Genomic DNA, 20,536 nt, shown 5'->3' on the forward strand with positions numbered 1-20,536 from the left:
TTAGATTGCGGTGCCAATCTAATAGTCCAAAGTTCCAGAGCTGGGATGACCAGGCCGCAGATTGCCATGAACACTAATCTGCCATTATTCCGCTAAATATGCACACTGTTCATTCCAATCAGTGTCTCAGAGTAGGGATTGAATAGCTTGAATGCTATGATGATCCAGTGTGTTACGTACCAGTAACTTAGTATCAGAAAATTTATAAACCAGGGGAATGACATGCTAAAGACGAAAGTTATCCAACTCCCCAGCTACTTCCCATCAATATTCAGACAGGCTGTTACACTCTGTATGACTGGGAGAGTTGACCGTGTGGTTAGCGGTGCGCAGCTGTGAGCTTCCATCCGAGAGATAGTGGATTCGAACCCCATTGTCGGCAGCGCTGAAGATGGTATTCCGTGGTTTCCCACTTTCACACCAGTCAAATGCTGGGCCTGTACCTTAATTAAGGCATAAGGCACTCCTAGCCCTTTCCTATCCCATCGTCGCCATAAAACCTATCTATGTCGGTGCGACGTAAATCAAATAAAAAATACTCTGTACGCAGCAGTAATCCTATCTACCGGAGATGAGGGGCAACAGAAGACACAAAGCACATCACGACAAACAATGGTCAATGTAATGCTATTGTTGATCAATGTTATGAGCTTTCTATATTGTAGGCCTTCACATTTAGTTTTCTTTCGACTCTGTGATTTGTAAAATATTTTATACCATAAACTGTAGTTTCTTATTTCCGACTTTACATACCGATTTTCATTAAATACTTTTTACCCATTTTCTCGTTACTCGGCGCTGATATGGACTTAGTAACAAAAATCCAAATTCATGAATATCTTTGTGATCATAGCCAGTATGGTAACAATGTATAAGACATTAATAATAGGAAATTTAATACTATATAACCTTAGTTATGTAGCATTCATCGATTACACTTCTAATAAGAAATATTTGAGAATTACATTTTAGGCCTTCCCCCAAACTACCATTTCACTCAGCGTGAATAAAATAATTTACAGCCTAGACTATAGCGACTTATTTCCTAACTTTGCATACCGATTTTCATCAAGATAGGACTACTAATAGCAACAATATTGGAGAATTAAATTTTAGGCCTTCTCCTAAACTACCATTTTCTCAGCGTGAATACAATTATTGATAGCCTAGATTGTACCAACTTGTACCCCAACTTTGCGTACCCATTTTCTTTAAAATACGACCACTAATAACATAAATAGTTGAGAATTCAATTTTAGGCCTTCCCTTAAACTGCCATTTCACTCAGCGTGAGTAAAATGATTTATAGCCTAGATTGCAGAGGCTCATCCCCCGACTTCACATACCGATTTTTATTAGAGCACTAATAACATAAATAGTTGAGAATTCAATTTTAGGCCTTCCCCTAAACTACCATTTCACTCAGCGTGAGTAAAATGATTTATAGCCTAGATTGTAGAGGCTCATCCCCCGACTTCACATACCGATTTTCATTAAATTCTCTTCAACCATTTTCTCGTGATGCGTGTACATACATACAGACAGACAGACAGATAGACAGACAGACAGAAATTACGGAAAAGTAAAAAGTGCTTTTTCTTGTTACTATGGACATGTCCGATACAGACATACCATTATTTTCAAATTCTGAGCAATGTACAGACAAAACTCTTATTTTATATATATAGATGATCTTTCCTACTCTTAAAAACTCATTTCATGCTTTTCTTTTGTGTATTTAATCGTAATGTGTATTACGACTTAGTGCATGTTTGTTACTGCACAAGTGTGCTCTTTTATGATTCATAAGTGTTAACTCATTCAGCCTGTCAAGTCCGGAAACAGTTTCAAGAAAGTTTCCAGAGTGTGAAAGTTCAGGTTGTAAAACAACTTCCAGGCTATGCGGAGCATTCAGCTGAAATCAGGACAGCGTAGTTTAAAATATTGCATATACAGGTCCCTAGAAGAACTGAAAACAACGTATCTGCTGGGAAATTGATAACATTAAGTAATATGAACTCAGAGCAGGGCAAATCCAAGGAGCCTGGTTGCCATGGCAACACAGAAAAATATGTAGGCAACTAAAATGTATGAATGAATGAAAAATTTCCTTTTCCCTGGAAACTCATAAGCATTGTTGCAGTATTGTCAATGTCAATAGTTTCATGTTAAAGAGGGTCTAGTATTATGAATCTACTAACAGATAAGTTGAAATTATCACTGCAAACAGATAGCACGGATCACCTAATGGTGAATGGCTCTAGCTTAGAAGATTTTGAATCAAAATTGGTTGAGTACTGGCATTTTCAAACAAAGTGATATAGACATTGTGGGAGGAGCAAATTTGAAGAAAACAGTGGTGGTAGCTGAAACTGACAAGATCAGACTAGTTAATACTTTAGAGCTTAGCAAGTGAATTTTATTTTTTTATACGTAACTCATAAGAAATTTTGCTAGATACATTTTTTCCCTGATTTGTCCAGCCTTGCGTGAACTTCAGCATATGATGTACAGTTTCTTAAAAAGGTGCCAGATATGTGTGGATGGACTGCCTGGCTGAGGCTTGGTTCACCCGGAAGGATGCAGGTTTGATTCCCTGTCAGAATTTATGACCATCTTAAAACTTGTCTTACATAAGTACTTTTGTTTTGACTACACAGTCTTCTAGACATGTACTAGCAAAGACTGTTATATTTTATTCCACATATTTACATAACAGTTCATAAACTTGAATTTTAAAGTGTTATTTTAAATATATGTATATTTTGTGTACTTATGACTTGTCAATTTCTGGTTATAATGGCTGAAGATTACCTTTAGCAGGTCAAATATACTCCCATGATAACTTACATCATTTAACAATGTATATTGATTAGGTGGATCTTTCCTTATTTTGATAATTGTCCGTATCAGGAAGTCAAATTTAAGGAACGAGATTTCCACTTGCAGAGGTATACATCACCCCAAGGTTCACTTAGCCTACACCAAAAATGAGTAGCAGGTTAATTCCTGGGCGCAAAGGTGGTTGGGCATAGAACTAACCACTATACTCCATGAAGTGCCAAGGTTACAGAAAGTGGAAGCCTTTACCTTTCACCCTTTCAAGGCCCTTCTTGTCCTTGTACAATGATGACTTGGCTTTTTTAAATGTGTGTGGACGATGAAGGCAGCAGGATTGGAAAATGAAACAGTTCTTTTAAAAGAAGCTTTTTTTTAGTTTCAGGTAGTTCTTCATTTCACCCTCTCTGGAGTACGTTGAATCAATTGCTTCTCTGTGTGGTCTTTTATTCAGTGCCCGGTATTTCTTCATTCTTTCTAATTTTCATTTCCTCTTATCTTCCAAGTAGGTTTAGCTTTTAATGTAGATTTGTCTTTAGTTATTACTTTAGCTGTTCGATCGAGTAGTGAATTTTTTGTAGTTTTTAATTCCACTAGGTCTTTTTCAGTTTCTTTAAACCAGTTGGGTTTTGTTTTGCGGATATGGAAGAAGTCGAAGAGTTGTTTGGTTAATCTATTAGCATTCTGAGAAGGTGACATTAAAAATGTATCCTTTTTTGCATAGTATCGGAGAGTTTTTTGTTCTTGATGTGTGTTATCTTATTGTCCCGAAATTTTGGAATTTTGTCATCTTACATAAAGTGATACTGCTAATCAAAAATACATATTGTAGAATATTTTATTGATCATGTCTACTCTACAGTTCATTTTTGGAAGGTGTAGACTGCGGGTTTGAATTCGCCCACGGTAACCTCTGCCTGTCGTAAAAGGCAACTTAAAGGGGACCGAGTGGCCGCTGGTATAAGTGGCCCCCCTCGCTGTCGTCAACAGCCTCCTCCGAGGGAGGATGAACGAATTGAGGTCAGGGCACTCTCTTGTCCTTGGGGTGAGAAATTGCCCCTAAAGGCAGATGAACCTATGCATATTGGTCAACAGCATAGAATGGAGAAGGCAATGGGAAACCACTCCATTAAAGATCCTAAGGATATCCCAAGTAGAATGCAATCATGGAAGCTGACATTAATGAGAAAACGTTAATTACCGATCATGGATTTTGGAACCCAAGATCTGACAGGAGAGGTAAGAGGGCTTCTCAGGTCATTAGCAAGCGAAATCCCTCTAAAACCGCCATGAAGATGGAAACATGGAATGTATGAACGCTATTGAAAGCGGGAAAACTGGATGAAGTAAAAGACCAGATGAGGAAGAATGAGATAGATATATTAGGTAAGTGTGAGATAAGATGGGAAGGAAATGGAGACTTCTACAGTGATGAGTTCAGAGTAATTTATAGTGTTGGAGAGAAAAGAGGAAAGCATGGAGTGGCACTTATAATAAGAGGAAAATGGCCAAATAACGTTTGCAGTACCTACCTACCAATCCGGCAACCAGTTTAATGATGGTGAAAATGAACAGTGCACCTGTGGACTTAGTAATAATTCAGACATATTTCCCAACATCGGCTCATGACTTGGAAGAAGTGGAGACTATGTATGAAGATATTGAAAAATTATTAAAACTAACTTTTAAAAGAAGATAATGTTGCAATAATGGGTGATTAATGCAATAGTGGGATCCCATACAGGCAATAAGACAGTAGGAAATTTTGGTCTGGGGGAAACAAATGAGAGGTGAAACTTTGGTAGATTTCTGCAATCAAAATGATATGGTTATTATAAACACATTATTTGAAGTTCCTCTTAGAAGAAGGTACACGTGGGAGGCGCCAGACAAAAGATGCTTTCAGATTATATATTAATGAAGCAAAGATACAGGAATCAGATAAAATCATGCCACAGCTACCCAGGTCCTGATATAGATAGTGACCATACACTTGTGTTAGCCAAGTGCAACATCAGATTTAAAAGAACCAAAAGATCTATCAAAAAGAAGTGGAGACTAGAAGGACTGAAAGAAGCAGCAACAAAGGTGGCTTTTGAAGAACGAACCAATAAAGTACATAATGGAAGTGATGAGCCAATGCAGTGGAATAACATCAAGATAAGGATAATTGAAGCAACAAATGAGCTTTTAGGAAAAAGGAAATTGGAGCCTAGAAAACCTTGGTTGACAGAAGAAATACTAAACCTAATTCAAGAAAGGAATAAGCTCAGGAAGGAAAACAATGTTGATGACTACAAAAGGATTAAAAATCAGATCACAACCAAATGCAGGGAAGAAAAAGAGAAATGGACCAAAAACATTGCTGAAGAGATAGAATAAGATATAAAAAAGGGAAAACAGGATCAAGTTTATAAGAAAATCAGTGCCCTTCAGTACAAAAATAGAACCAAATCTGCAGTATTAAAAAAACAAAGAATTAATGTTACTGGTAGACAACGATAGGATATGTGCTTGATGGAAAGAATACATAGAAGAACTGGACGATGATAAGGACCTCAAGAATGACAGGCTAATAGAAGACATCAATGAGTGTGGAAGAGAAATGCAAGGTCCTCCAATCATGAGACATGAATTTGAACATGCCGTTCAGCGTCTGAAAGAAGGAAAAGCAACTGGTGTAGATGACATCCCAGCAGAATTACTGAAAAATTTAGGTATCAACATGAAAGACCAATTATTCAGAGTAATAAATGAAAGCTACGAAAGAGGAATCGTGACAGAAGACTTCACAAAATACAGAACCATTACCATACCTAAAATAGGAAGGGCAGTTGACTGCACCAATTATAGAACACTATCAATATTAACACATGCCTCCAAGATACTTACTAACATAGTTAAGAACAGAATAAAAGGAAAAGTAGATATGTATGTTGGAGAAGACCAATTTGGATTTAAAGAAGGCAGAGGAACAAGAGAAGCAAATCTGGCCTTACGCATGTTATTGGAGAGAAGGATGGAAATGAATAGAACAACTTATCTTATCTTCACTGACTTAGAAAAAGCTTTTGACAATGTGAACTGGGAACTACTGTTTAGAACTATGAGGAAAATAGGACTGGACTGGAAGGATAGAAGAATGATTAATCAACTGTTTCTGAACCAAAGCACAAAAATAATAAATCGGGTAGAAGAAAAGGCCAGGATTAGGAAAGGAGTTAGACAAGCTTGTCCCCTATCACTGTATTTATTTAATATGTCCATTGAGGAAGCTATTCAGATCATGAAGGAGAAGCCAAAGGCAATAAAATTCAATAGTGAAAGGATACATTGTATCAGATTTGCAGATGACGTTGTATTAATTGAAGACTCAGAAAAAGAAATGAATAGAATGCTGAAAGTCCTCTCAGGCACTCTTAAACTATGGAAATTAAAAGTAAACAAACGGAATACGAAAGTAATGGTAGTACGGAAAAATATGGAAGAAATTAAAACCAACATAAAAATTCATGACGTCAGAATTGATCAGGTGAAACAATTGTTATCGTGGTAGTATGATAACAGAGAATAATAGATGCTTCCTGGAAGTAAAGAGAATAGCATTGGCAAAACAGGCATCTATGAGTAAGAAAAACATTTTAACCAGCACACACATGAATATAGATATCAGAAAATCCTTTGCAAAATCACTTGTATCGAGTACACTTCAATATGGAAATGAGAGTCGGACTCTGGGTAAATTAGAAAGGAATTGACTTGAAGCTGCTGAAATGTTGATATGGAGGAAAATGACCAGAACGAGCTGGACGGAAAGAAAAACCAACCTGGAAGTCTTAAAGGAAGTTAAAGAAGAGAAAAGATTTTTAAACAAAATAGAAAACGGGAAATTAAAATTTATTGGACATGTCATCAGACACAATACTTTAATCACGAACATACTTTAAGGGAAAGTGCTGAGAAAGAAAGGGAGAGGAAGACCTAGGATGAAGTATTTGGACGACATCAAGAAGAGGTTAGGTTGTGTCAATTACATGTAACTAAAACGAACAGCCAATGAAAGAAAAAGAGTGGTTGCATCGACAAGGCATTAGCCTTTAGAATATGATTGATGATCTTTAAAATTTTCCTTTCTTTTAGCTCGAGTTTCTCCATCTGGCCTTTGAAATTCTTGTTTAGTGTTTCTGCTGTGTATAGTGCTCCTGGTTTAATCGCTGTTTTATAATTTGTAATTTTGAACCACCTTTTTCTTCACATTGATATTAAATGATAGGAATAAATAGTCATGTTTTCCATATTAATATACTGATACTGTGAAACATTATTTTATGTAGGCCCATTAGAAAGCTTGAATGAAATTTAAAATAATGTTAATGATCATGTTAAAAATTATTTGTACTTAATAGTTTTAAATCTGATCAATTGTTAATACAAAATACAATGCTAACATACTTGTCTCAGAACTGGGCATACAGTACTAAGCTCACTCACTTCTTCATAATGAAAAAAACCTGTAACATGGATAGAAATTGGAGAAAGGTAATATACACAACACATGCTATTGGCTTTGCCCTCTACATAAAAGATGGAGATGAGAAGCCGACATCAATAACCTTCATTGTGCTCGTAATGACATCAACAAATCAAAATAATTTGTCAGTTCTTAATAATGACAGTTATAATTGAATGCCTCTGTATATTAAATAACTTATTATTCTAGGTCACAATAAGACCAAGCAGTTGAAATGGCTTTAAAGTATTTAAATGATGAAATGGTTTTTGTGAACACAACAAGAAATTAAACTCGATCACAGGAAATAAACACTTCAAATAAGAACACTTCTTTAGAGGTTTCTTCAGTTCCCAATGTGTTTTGAAACTTTGAATGAAGTAAAATGAAAGAGGAAATGTTATTCTACTCTAGTTAAAGATGCTTGAGCAGTCAAAAGTTGTTTGATAATGGAGAATACCTGAAAATAAACTTTTTCAATTGTACTTTTTTTTTTCTCTTCCACCATTCATAAGCAGGTGCTTCTTAAAATAAAAATAAAAAAACACGCACACAATTCTTATAGTTGGGGTTGTGTCTGGAACTCACCATCAGTGGTAGTAGAGAAGTAGATTTATATTGTGCTTTCACAATCAAGTACATGTTTCTTCTCATATTCACTTAGTTGCAACAGTTCAGTGTTACTGATTTACTTTGAATCAAGCATGTAAGTAGGAAATGAGCAGGAGTTAAAACCATGTTAAATCTATTTGTAAATTTCTTCTTAATATTTTAATCTGGGGTCACATTAATTGTGTGTTTTTTTAAGTTGTTTCCAGAGAAACACAGCTTAAACAATCAAATTTATTTCTGTACTGTATCAATCACATCTGATACACGTTTAAGGCTGTCACCCAGGCCTATCAGTTGTTTACCTGTTCCTTTCTTAAATTTAAAGTTGGAAATTTATCTAACATCACCCTTAGTAAATTACTCCAGTCCTTAACTTTTCTCCTTATAAAGAAATATTTGCCTCAGTTTGTCATCTTGAATTCCATCTTTATCTTCATATTGTGATCTTTCCTACTTTCAAAAAAAAAAAAAAAGTTGACCATGTCTTTCCAGCCCAAAGTTTGCAACATTTTTGTAACACAACTCTTTTGTCAGAAATCACCCAGCACAAATCATACTGCTTTTCTTTGGATTTTTTCCAGTTCTTGAATAATGTAATCCTGGTGCGGGGTCCCTTACACTGGAACCACACTCCAATTGTGGTCTTACCAGAGACTATGTGCCCTCTCCTTTACATCCTTACAACCCATAAATACCCTCATAACCATAGGAGGAGATCTGTAACCTTGATGTACAATCATACCCCCTGTGGGTGGGGAACGCAGACGAAGAATACACCTACGGTATCCCCTGCCTGTCATAAGAAGCAACTAAAAGGGGTGACCAAGGGATGGTGAAATTAGAACCATGAGACTATTTGTGCTTAGTACCATTACGTGAGGAACACCATGTATCGACGTTACTTGCGATTATTACCACCATTTGTGGAGCACCATGGATCTACATTACCTAGGAGTAGTATCCTTATGTGAAGAACACCATAGGTCTGGGCATTGCGTGTGGTAGTACCGTCGTGTGTATCCCACCGAAGCAGGGAGTGGGCACTCAGCTACGCAGACTAATTTCCATACGAGAAAAGGTGCTGTACGCTGCGCTGGGTAGTGCCACACTATGAAGAACACCATGGGTCTACATTGCCTCCAATTAGTACCAGTGTGAGGAACACCGCAGGTTTGGCTGTTGTCCGTGATTAGTACCACTATATGAGGAACACCATGGGTCTGCATTGCCTGAGAGTAGTATGCCTAGAGCAGTATGATATGATCCTTATCTGCAAGGAAGCAAGAGAGGATTTGTTACTGGCACTATGTATCAGGAAGGGTATCCGAACAGGTGACATCGAACTGCAAAGACTTTTCTTGCAGTGTTAAGATGTTTATGAACAACGGGGTACTTCAGACGAGAGTAGACTGTAACATTTGTTCATTTGTAACATTTGTGTATCCCACCGAAGCAGGGAGTGGGCACTCAGCTACGCAGACTAATTTCCATACGAGAAAAGGTGCTGTACGCTGCGCTGGGTAGTGCCACACTATGAAGAACACCATGGGTCTACATTGCCTCCAATTAGTACCAGTGTGAGGAACACCGCAGGTTTGGCTGTTGTCCGTGATTAGTACCACTATATGAGGAACACCATGGGTCTGCATTGCCTGAGAGTAGTATGCCTAGAGCAGTATGATATGATCCTTATCTGCAAGGAAGCAAGAGAGGATTTGTTACTGGCACTATGTATCAGGAAGGGTATCCGAACAGGTGACATCGAACTGCAAAGACTTTTCTTGCAGTGTTAAGATGTTTATGAACAACGGGGTACTTCAGACGAGAGTAGACTGTAACATTTGTTCAGAATAAGGAGGCTGTTCTTGACACAGCTCAGAATAATTCACACAGGTGTATAGGGGCATTTGCACAGTACATGAAAATCAGCCTTGTTTCTGTACTATACTGTAAGCATATAAATATCACCCCTGCATTCTACACTTAAATGAACCACCGGCAGGATTTTGTAGCTCAAATGAATTTCTTACGGTGGCTGTTATGAAATCTGGAAAATTGTGTCCTGAGGTGATTCACGATTCCACAATGATGGTTCTGTCAACCGCACTATTGGAGTACTGACAGTCGCCACTGGGTGCGACAGGCAGCCTGTCAAGTGCAGTGAGGAGTGAATGCATGGTGTGGAGTCTTGGGTGACCGCCTTATTGGATGTTATTTATTTGAGGTCTGTTAACAGGTGCACTTTCTACTCTATGAACTTCCACTTCTGGTGGACGTGGCTCATGAAGAACGTTTAAGAAAGTTATGATACAGATTTTGATTCCCATAGAGAACCTGAAATACGGATTTGTCTTGAATGAGTAAATTTATGTTTGCAATATACTGTAAATAGTTTATCGGAAATGAGACATTTTCCAGCTAACTCATTCTTGGTTGCCAGTATTCTATCCCAGTGTGCCAATTTGGGCTCACCAGTTGGTAACTAGCACGCCTACCAAGGCGCACTGGCCAGTGTTTGAATAGGATGGGGCTCAATCATATTGGACATTAGTCTTCCGTAAACATCTGAATGAGACACATCCAGGAACATGGGTTGGAAGAAGACAACATGTCTTTTGGCCTGCAAGGTCACTGAATTTAACGCCATTAGATTTCTTCCTGTGAGGGCATTTGAAATGAACAGTTTACACCCTGGAGCCAGAAAATCCTGAGCAACTTCGACAACTCGTCGTCCAAGCCTGCAGATCAGTAACACTGGGTATACTACAGTGCACTAGAATATCCATTCACCAGCATGCCCAGATGTGCATAAACTAAGCAGGTCATCATTTTGAGCACTTGGTAATGTAATTAACCACTGTTGGTGCAGTTTGAATCCCCCTACCTACCTCTGTTCATCCAAACTTGATGACATATCAGCCCTTCTTAGGGTGACATACACTTTCATTCATCGAAAATGTGGATAAAAGAGGATATTTTACATACATTAAGAGATGGTAAAAACAAAACAAAATAAATAAAATATAAGAGTATTCCTGCTCCAGACTTGAACCTATCACTTGTAAAACTGGCACCGCGCAGAGTTAACTTGCTCTTACCATCTACACTATACTGCATTGCGGCATCATGCGTGTAGATTACAGCTCATGTGATTGTTTTAACACGCTCACAATGTCCACTTGGTGTTTCACATGTTTCATTTACTTACCAAATCATTTAGAGAATGCACTTTTGGTTTCTGCTATTTAATAATATCATGGCATAACAGCTTCCTGTTTTTGTGTAGGCCATAATTACAAATATATTCCAGTTACTGTGTGTACTGGAAGGACAGATGTTTTCGGTACATGTATAACACTTAGGTTTGCATAAAATAATATTGATTGCACACAAGTCTTTTTTTGTGGATGATATTTTACTGTATAGAGTAATAATTGAAGACCTTGATGCAAGAAGGTGTCAACTCATTTTTGATTAGTTTTGAGATATTTTGAGGTAAATTTTAAAGCCTTGGAACTTTTATGTAAATGTGAATTTTGTTTTTTCTTTCCACATAAGAGCAACAAAACATACTTAGTTTCTTATAATGTGAGCTCTAATGGTCTACCCATACATTGAATTAATGTTTTCAAGCTATTTGTCAAAAAAAAAAAAAATGTTAACGCCTTCTTGCGGAGTGGAGAGGATGGCATAAAGTGTGCTTGTATAAAAGAAGAAAGGGTTATGTGTAGTAATTTATGTATTAAAACAATTATTTCACTGAACAATATAATAGTTTAAAATATTTACACCTGAGGCATAGCAGCTTTCTTAATTTATGTGAACATTTTACAGTATGCAATTTTTGCATATGAACACCAGTCAATACACATTCCACATTTTATTTTTCGAATATACAGTATTACCCCTCTTTTACACTTCCAAAGGACCGAGAAATACTGGTGTAAAATGGGGGGGCGAGTGTAAATCGTGGGAAACAACTTGTACAGGTATAAATAAAAATGCTCTGGAAAAGGAGGTAAATGTTACACAAATGCATATTATGAATTTATAGAGTATTTCAATCTCAATCGATTTACTGTACTTACCTCAAATAAAGGTCCATGTAAGTTAATTACTGTACTGTATTAACTGTTGATTACACTGCCTTTGTAATTCTGCTCATCCCTTGTCCAGGAGAAGGTTACCAGTAGGTGGTTAAAAATTTGTGTAATATATTCTTTTAATATACAGTAGTTACTTTCTTAGAATGGCTATAGAATTATCTAAGATGCAATATTTTCTCTGAATGAAACATTTTAATTGCTACTATTGTACCTGTATTTACAACATTAACCCAAATTTATTCCAGATAGAAAACTACACAATCACTGCTTCCTACCAGAATAGTCCAGAATCGATCTCTGTTTACACTTCTTATTTCTTATGATCTCTATTTGTTTTTCAAGCTCATAAAGGTTATGAAAATTTTCACCCCCCCTCTACAGATGACAGACACCTGCGTAAAACATCCACTGTTGCACTTGCATCAGCACTGGTAGGCATCACTTCACTGTCTTCCTCTGCTTCATCACTGTCACTGGTGGGAGACTCGGCTGCTTTTTGCTCAGCAACCAACTCCTCCGCACTTCTTTCCTCTGCAGTGATCACAGAATCATCTACCCGAGGAAAATCTTCAGTAGTGCAGTCTGACTGCAACATTCTCCATACATCAGGTAGCAAGCCTTCTTCTGGCAGCTGAGATTCGGGATGATTCTTGAAATATCCTGCTTTCAAGAAACGGTTAGAGATGATAGTCTGCTTCATGGCTTTCCAAGACTTTGCTGTGAAGTGAAGCGCATCCAGGATTGAAACTTTAAATGATGAAGGATCCTTTCCAGCATCCATGAGGAATAAAATTCGCTGCACAAGGTTCTTCCTATAAAGTGGCTTAAAGGCGTGAATAACCCCTAAATCTGTAGGTTGTAGCTTGCTTGTGCAGTTAAGAGGAAGAAATTTTAACTGCACATTCTTTCCTTCTTTTTTTCCATTATTAGCAGGAAAACAACAAAGGAGGATTAACAAATACACACAATGGGAAAGGAATATCGTAGCAATTCACTTTGACCGCTTGACTCACATAACAAGAACAAAAAACATAACAAATAACAAAAATAAATGATGAATCAGCGGCAATAACTTTAACAACTCCAACAACAATCACAAGTGTAAAACAGTAACCGTGAAATAATGAACTTGGGTAAAACAAACACTGAATCACTAGATAACGTCTTCTTCTTGTGATTTATACTGTACTTAGCAATAAAGCAAACACCTGATATCTTCTTCTTCTTTGTGGTTTTGTTGGGGTCTGCATTTTGCCATTACCCAGATACTGTATGTGCGGTATTATACATGTTTTTGATTTCTATTATTGGGTGTTTGTTTACTTGCATTCAGAAGTCATAGGATTATGGTGGAAAGTTTGTGTGTATATGAGATTTAGAGGGTTAATTTAACTCGTCGGATTTGAAAATAAATTTTAGGACATTGTGGGAAAACACCTGATATCAAAGAATGCACTGCATTGGTTAAGCGTAAGTTCAATACTGAGAGTTCCAAGAGTTATTATAGACCGTGATTGTTTGATTTGGTCGTCGTCATGCCATGGTTTCTTAAAGCGTTTCAGATTAGTTGCGACGCCATTTTACCTTGAATTTTTTCCTCTCGAGCGGCCTGTAATGGTGTAAATGGCGGGAAGCATAAAATGTTGCAAACGTAAATTCGAGGATTTTAATAAAGTGTGAGCATAGGAAATCTCAGGAGACTAGCATGAAATGTTGTAAAAGATGGGAAAACATAAAAGCCAGGAACGTAAATGTGAGGTAATACTGTAATAAGAATACCTAGGAAAAATAGTCTGCTATTAACAAAAGCAGAACATGTTGTAATATCTTTAATATTTTCTTGTCCATCACAATATTTTCTGGTGCCCCAGTACTATCCTCAATTTAAAATACTCCCCCTCTGTTTCTTTAGAAAGTATAAGAGAGGCATTCTACTGTGTTTAATTTATTGTAAAATAAATTATTGTAAAAGTCCCTGTAACATTCTGGAATAAATGGCAGTTGCTTTTGTAACTCATCGTGCTTAGGAGCAGCAATTTTATATGCATTGTCAAAGTTTTGCATAATTATTTTACCCGGTGTGATATGTGAATTAGAAATTCTGTACTTCTTTAGATCCACATTTAACCATTCAGGCTCTTCACTGAATGAGTACCTATATGTTAAAGTTCCAAACTCCTCCACTTTCATCCATCTTAGAACATTTGATAGAATATGTTCATTAAGGAACTTATACTTTATTCATGTTACTATAAAAGGCTTCTTTTCCATGCCTATGCTATTAATGTTGAGTATTCATAAACACTGTAAATGTTTTCCCTCTTTCGTTTTTGTTATTGCAAAATAAATCTCTATCAGAATCTATAAATGTATCATAAATTAGTATCATCTTACTTAATCCATGCCTTGGTTAAATATTATTTGGATAGAGAAACTTCAAATATGGTATTGTGGGTGTGCAATACCTCCAGAAACTTGTGTTGTGTAGTTTGTATTTTCTCTTACTTTAAAATATACCACAATAAACATACAACCTGAAAATTTTCATTTTGAGCAGAGCTGAATCACTCCAAGATATAATATTTTTAGAGTTGTAGGTGGAGCTAATGTTTTATAGGAAAGCTAGAATACAACTAGAAACCTCTAATGAACCTTCATTTTCTGTCCATATGTGAGAAAAACCTCTGCCTTTTGGTTCATTGTTAGCTGTAATATGGATTCCTTCTCTCTGGAGAGGCTGTCTTGACTGGCAGGGTGGCCAATATTTGTAGCAGTAGTGTAATATTGGGAAATAAGTTTTTGTTACATAGAGCTAATATATATGCATACTTTTGGCCTTCTACTATCTTCTGGATGAGACGTTGTCCAATTCTCTCTCCATAGTGATATTTCTGCTCTTAATTCAGCTCTTGCTGTGCAATCTGCTTCATACATCTCTGCTGTTTTAATAATTTCGTCTACTGAAAACTTTTAGAAAAATTACTGGGAATAACTTCTTCTAAAGGGGCCACTTTATTAACATTATCACAAAGGCTTATTAAGAGGACAACAAAGGGTAAGAATAACCTATTGCCTTCCTGAAGTACTCCTCAAGATCCTTAGTTAACTCATTCCTTCTTCGTCCATTGAAGCAGCCATGCCACTGCTGTAATAAAAATGCCTTTACATCTTTCATCGGTATTTTTTCTCATTATATTCAATGTAAGACAATGCAGATGATAAATATTGTTTAGGATCTTGCGAGAACTTGATTCGTTTCACAGTATTGGCCAAAGAGTGAACAGCGGTTTCCAAACCAATGATAAATTCACTTCTTCTCAAAGCCGAGCCTAAGGCAACAGCTTTACTTAAGGTCTCACGATCTGGATCATCTTCTATTGTTCAAGAAGCCTTACAAAATGTAATATTAGTTCCTGAAATACAATGAAGCTATCATGTCTTTCTACCCAGTGAGTAGGATAACATGCTTTTAACTTGGTCTATTTTGACTCATTGATACCAGGTTCACCAGTAACACTCTTTGAAGAGGAGGCATTATTTTTGCAGTAGCAGAGATAAACATTGTCACTGATGAGATAATCCCTACGATATTCTCAATTCGCCTAATATCACAGTTTTTTGTAATGCACAAGTTCAGTTGACGGCTGAAGCAGTGTGTGTAAAATGCCAGTGGTTGCTCATTTAAAATCAGTGCTTGGGTTCCAATAAATTTATCTGACCTGATCCAAACATCAAACCTGTGATCCCAAAAACTTGAAAGTTTAATCGAACTTTTAAATGTAACTAGAGGTAGGTGCGTGTGGTTTTTTTTAAACCTTAGACCCTCCCTGGATCCGCCTCTGTGTACAGCCATATCTGTTGCAAATAGAAATCATTATTTGTTGTGGAAAGTTTGGGAAGTGGTAAAGTTTTCTGCAAATCAAAGTTCATATATAGACTGTTGAGTTCTTTTAAGTTGTTTCCCTGTCATGTTTTTTGGTTTTAAAGGCTGCTTTGTATTTCTGAACATGGTCTTCATTGCTATCACCAGCATCACAAATGTTGCATGTATTAGTGTGAGCCTATCTATGATGGGGGTGTTAGATTCTTAAATAATGAGACATTTCACTCAGAGAGATTGTATATGCTTGTGAACAATCATGTTCCTCATTCGTACGGCATTTGGTCTCTTATATCCAGTTTTTTCCTACTTGTATCATACATAGATAAAACTGCATCTTTACAAACCTGCCTTTGTTCACTGTTAACTGTAAGATATCTGTATGACTTTTGACAATGTTTTTGAGAAAATATACTCATTTTTAACCTCGAAAGATTCCATGATTCCAAACAAAAGCACATTTTTCAAGTTTACGTCTAATTTATAATATTAATAAAAAATGGTTTGTTTTTCTTCATCTGTGAATTGTTTGTCATTGTTTAAATGACAATTAGGTTTACAAAGCAGCTTGCCTACACTGGAGTATTTAGCACTGATCTCTTCACCATTACTGTTAATGTGAGGTTTTCCTGCTTCTCTTTGCTTCTTGGCATTATTTCTTTTCCGTAATGCTTCATGCCTATTCCTCTTCCTTGAAATCTTTCCTTATATCTCCTTTTCACTGTTTTCACTACCATCTTCGAGCCCAGTTTCTGTAGCTTTTTGTTCTGTTATGACTGTCATCTGGAATGATCTTTAGCAAGGAATTACTCAGCAAATTGGAAAAGATGGAAGCACGAAGCAAAATAATAGTGTAGCTATAATAATTTTCTAAAATTTCAAGGCCACTTTATTTCCTTATTTTCTTGGCAAGAAAATATTAGGGCCATCTCATTAAAACTAAATTAGTGTAATATCTTCATTTATTACAAGTGGGTTATATTTTAAATGTGGCACTATTAGATGTGAAATTTTGTATACAAACATAGACAACTTTACATATATGTGCTATTGGTGAAATATTGGCTTCATTGACCTTATTACTAGCATCCTGTATTCAGCTGTCTGCAGAATCAAAACTCACTGGAACAATAATGAATGAGTCATAACTTGTAAATATCAATCCAAGATAACATATTATTAAGTTAGCACTAAATAGTGTAAGTACAATACTTCTTTTCATCATATCTGAGCTTGGTTTGTAATCTGAGACAGTCTTCTAAGATTTCATCATCATCATCATCACAAAATGAGTTATTTTCATTATTGTTGCAGTCCTCTTCTGAACTGTATGTTATACCATCTATTACTATGGTTCCCTTATTAGTATCATTCCTGTCTGAACCTTGCATTAATCATAAATTAATATCATCTTAAAATATCATCTTAAAATATGGTGTGTACAGTGGCGACAAAATTTTCAGGGGGTTCACAGTAACATTTTTGTCCACGCCTCAAATGTACCGAAGTAGATTGCATATTAGTACAAAACAACTTACTTAAATCATTTTACTAGAAGTTCCTTATACGGTTCCTTCTCCTCTCATAATATGGTACAACCACAGCTACCGAGGATACATTTTTCTGAGATTAATCTGCGAGTGTACAACAAAACTAAAATTATAACTGTTTTCTTTCCATACCCTGAACGTGCTGCGGTGATTTGAGGTTAGAAGAACGTGAGAGGGGAGCGACCGTGGAACTGTTGGTGTATTTCATCATTCGCTAGAGACGAGAATGGAAAACCATGGAAATCCATTCTCAGGACAGCGAACAGGAGGAAACTAACCTCACCACCTCCTGGAAAGCCACAGTAAAGCCATGGCCACTGTTAGCTGAAGCTACTCATCTCAGTGAAACCAAAATTCATAGCAACTTTGCTACAATGCTGTAGGCTATTTTAGCGAATATTAGACGATACAAACACTTCTTGGTTTTACATAGCGCAGAGTTCATCTACGTATGACAAGAAGCATAAAAATAATGCATACTGGTACCACATTTACTGATACTAAATTAATTTCACTGGAAACCATTCTCTACCTATAATGTAAAGCAAACTTTTCCCGCAATTACGAACACCTGTTCAGAATTACCTACTGGCAAAATTTTGGGCCGATGACCTTCGATGTTAGGCCCCTTAAAACAACAAGCATCATCATCATCATCAACTGGCAAAATTTTGGGCGATGTAATGCAATAGTAACTTTTGGAGCTGTGACAAGCAGTAACAGAAACCCTTGTGGTTAACCGTAATGCTATATCTGGTTTGAGGGTGGCTTAGAGGGAAAGGCACATACATACCTTACCATGCTCCTCGCTCATGAGGGTTATCTGTGCATAAAGCATGACGTCACAGCATGCGCATAATCTTCAGGCTCGTAGCACTACGGCCAGTGTGCTTCCTGCATTGTCATTCTAAACGAACAACTGTCAGTTTCAGGGCTTCGATACAAGTCGAATTCTTGTAATCAATTGATTCAGTCAGGTCGAAACAAAGGAAACAATTTTGAATTATGCATGAATGCATGAATATGCATTAGAATTGGGTGTTCACGTGCTCATGTACTCCTAAGTGCCCGCCGCCACTGGGTGTGTATATTATATGTTCTTACCTGAGATTGATCTATTTTTATCTTCATTAACATTAGGTTCCATTATCATTAATATTGTGTAGGTATTCTCTGCTGAAATGCTGCCGGCATTGGCATCCTCAATATGATTTTTGCTTGACTTAATATCTAGAGCTAATTTAACAAGCTTCCTTATGTCCAGATAGAGGAGGTTACTAATACTAAAGAAGTATTAAAATTTACCTATGACAGCAATGACATTTACAGTAAGATACAAAAGTTGAAAACTAGAAAAGCAGCTGGAATTGATAAGATTTCGGGGGATACACTAAGGACAATGGGTTGGGATATAATACCATATCTGAAGTACTTGTTTGATTATTGTTTGCATGAAGGACCTTTGCCAAATGAATGGAGAGTTGCTATAGTAGGCCCCGTATATAAAGGAAAGGGTGATAGACATAAAGCTGAAAATTACAGGCCAGTCAGTTTGACATGCATTGTATGTAAGCTCTGCGAAAGCGTTCTTCCTGATTATATTAGACATGTTTGCAAAATTAATAACCGGTTTGATAGAAGGCAGTTTGGGTTTAGGAAAGGTTATTCCACTGAAGCCCAACTTGTAGGATTCCAGCAAGATATAGCAGATATCCTGGATTCAGGAGGTCAATTGGACTGTATTGCGATTGATCTGTCTAAGGCATTTGATAAGGTAGATCATGGGAGACTACTGGCAAAAATGAGTGCAATTGGACTTTACAAAAGAGTGACTGAATGGGTGGCTCTGTTTCTAGAAAACAGAACTCAGAGAATTAGAGTAGGTTAAGCTTTATCTGTCCCTGTCAAAATTAAGAGGGGAATTCCTCAAGGCAGTATTATTGGACCTTTGTTTTCTTATATATATCAATGATATCTGTTAAGAAGTGGAATCGGAGATAAGGCTTTTCGCAGATGATGTTATTCTGTACAGAGTAATAAATAAGTTGCAAGATAGTGAGCAACTGCAAAATGACCTCAATAATGTTGTGAGATGGACGGTAGGCAATGGTATGATAATAAACGGGGATAAATGTCAGGCTGTGAGTTTCACAAATAGGAAAAGTCCTCTCAGTTTTAAATTACTGCATTGATGGGGTGAAAGTTCCCTTTGGGGATTGTTACGGATTTTTCCGTGGTAGGTAGAGGTGAAAGAAGGTGCGGGTGTGAATGGGTTTCAAGCTACGAAATTATAGTGCAATGTAAAATTAATTTAAAATTTAACAAGGTTATATTTTCTTTTCGAAAACAAAGAAATAACAAGCATGGCAGGTACAAAGTAGCAATTCAAAAAGGGGTTAGTTACAATATTTACAGAATTTGGGCTTCGCGCCCTGACTTCACAATGCTTGGGCAATCAGCTCAGTTTTACCCCAAACACAAGTTTTAACAGAGGGGGAGAAAATCCCATTTATACCTAGGAGCCCTTGCTCCAAATTACACTGAAAAACCTCCATGAGGCATACAACCCAGAATTTTCAAAAGAGCCACTCGCTCTCAAAATTTAAGCCTCTCCCAGGCCACACCAAACTCCACCTTCAAGTTGTCCTCAACGGACATAAACACAGGGGTAAAATACCCAATCTACTGAGGTCTATTAAAAGAAAAGCAGGTTAATTAAATGACCTCTAAAATAACAATTTGAGAGGAGGCGAACTAGCACTCCTAATACACTTTGATTAAGACCTACTTGGCACTAGGCCGTTAATACAAGGGCTAATCCCATGCTAAAGAGGTGACTTAAGAAAAGAACAATTTGTTTTACATTAACGAAGAATAGGTTGAGAAAATAAGTTCACCTCAAGACAATGTGAGTGGGAGCTCGAGAGGGTTAGCACTCTCTATCCCAATATGTCGTTTTACAAGAGAATAGATGAAAAGAGAAGTTACATTTTAGGAAAAGGTTACATGGTTGAACGCTTAGAACCCGCCCTGAAAGTTA

At 36.9% G+C, this 20,536-nt stretch overlaps 1 protein-coding gene across 3 annotated transcripts in view; it reads left to right on the forward strand.

Annotated features, from left to right (window-relative positions):
- Nucleotides 1-20,536, forward strand: part of EndoB (endophilin-B) — a 243,010-nt gene that overhangs the window by 145,164 nt on the left and 77,310 nt on the right. The window lies entirely within an intron of this gene.

Source organism: Anabrus simplex, chromosome 4 (assembly GCF_040414725.1).
Source record: "Anabrus simplex isolate iqAnaSimp1 chromosome 4, ASM4041472v1, whole genome shotgun sequence".
NCBI lineage: Eukaryota > Metazoa > Arthropoda > Insecta > Orthoptera > Tettigoniidae > Anabrus > Anabrus simplex.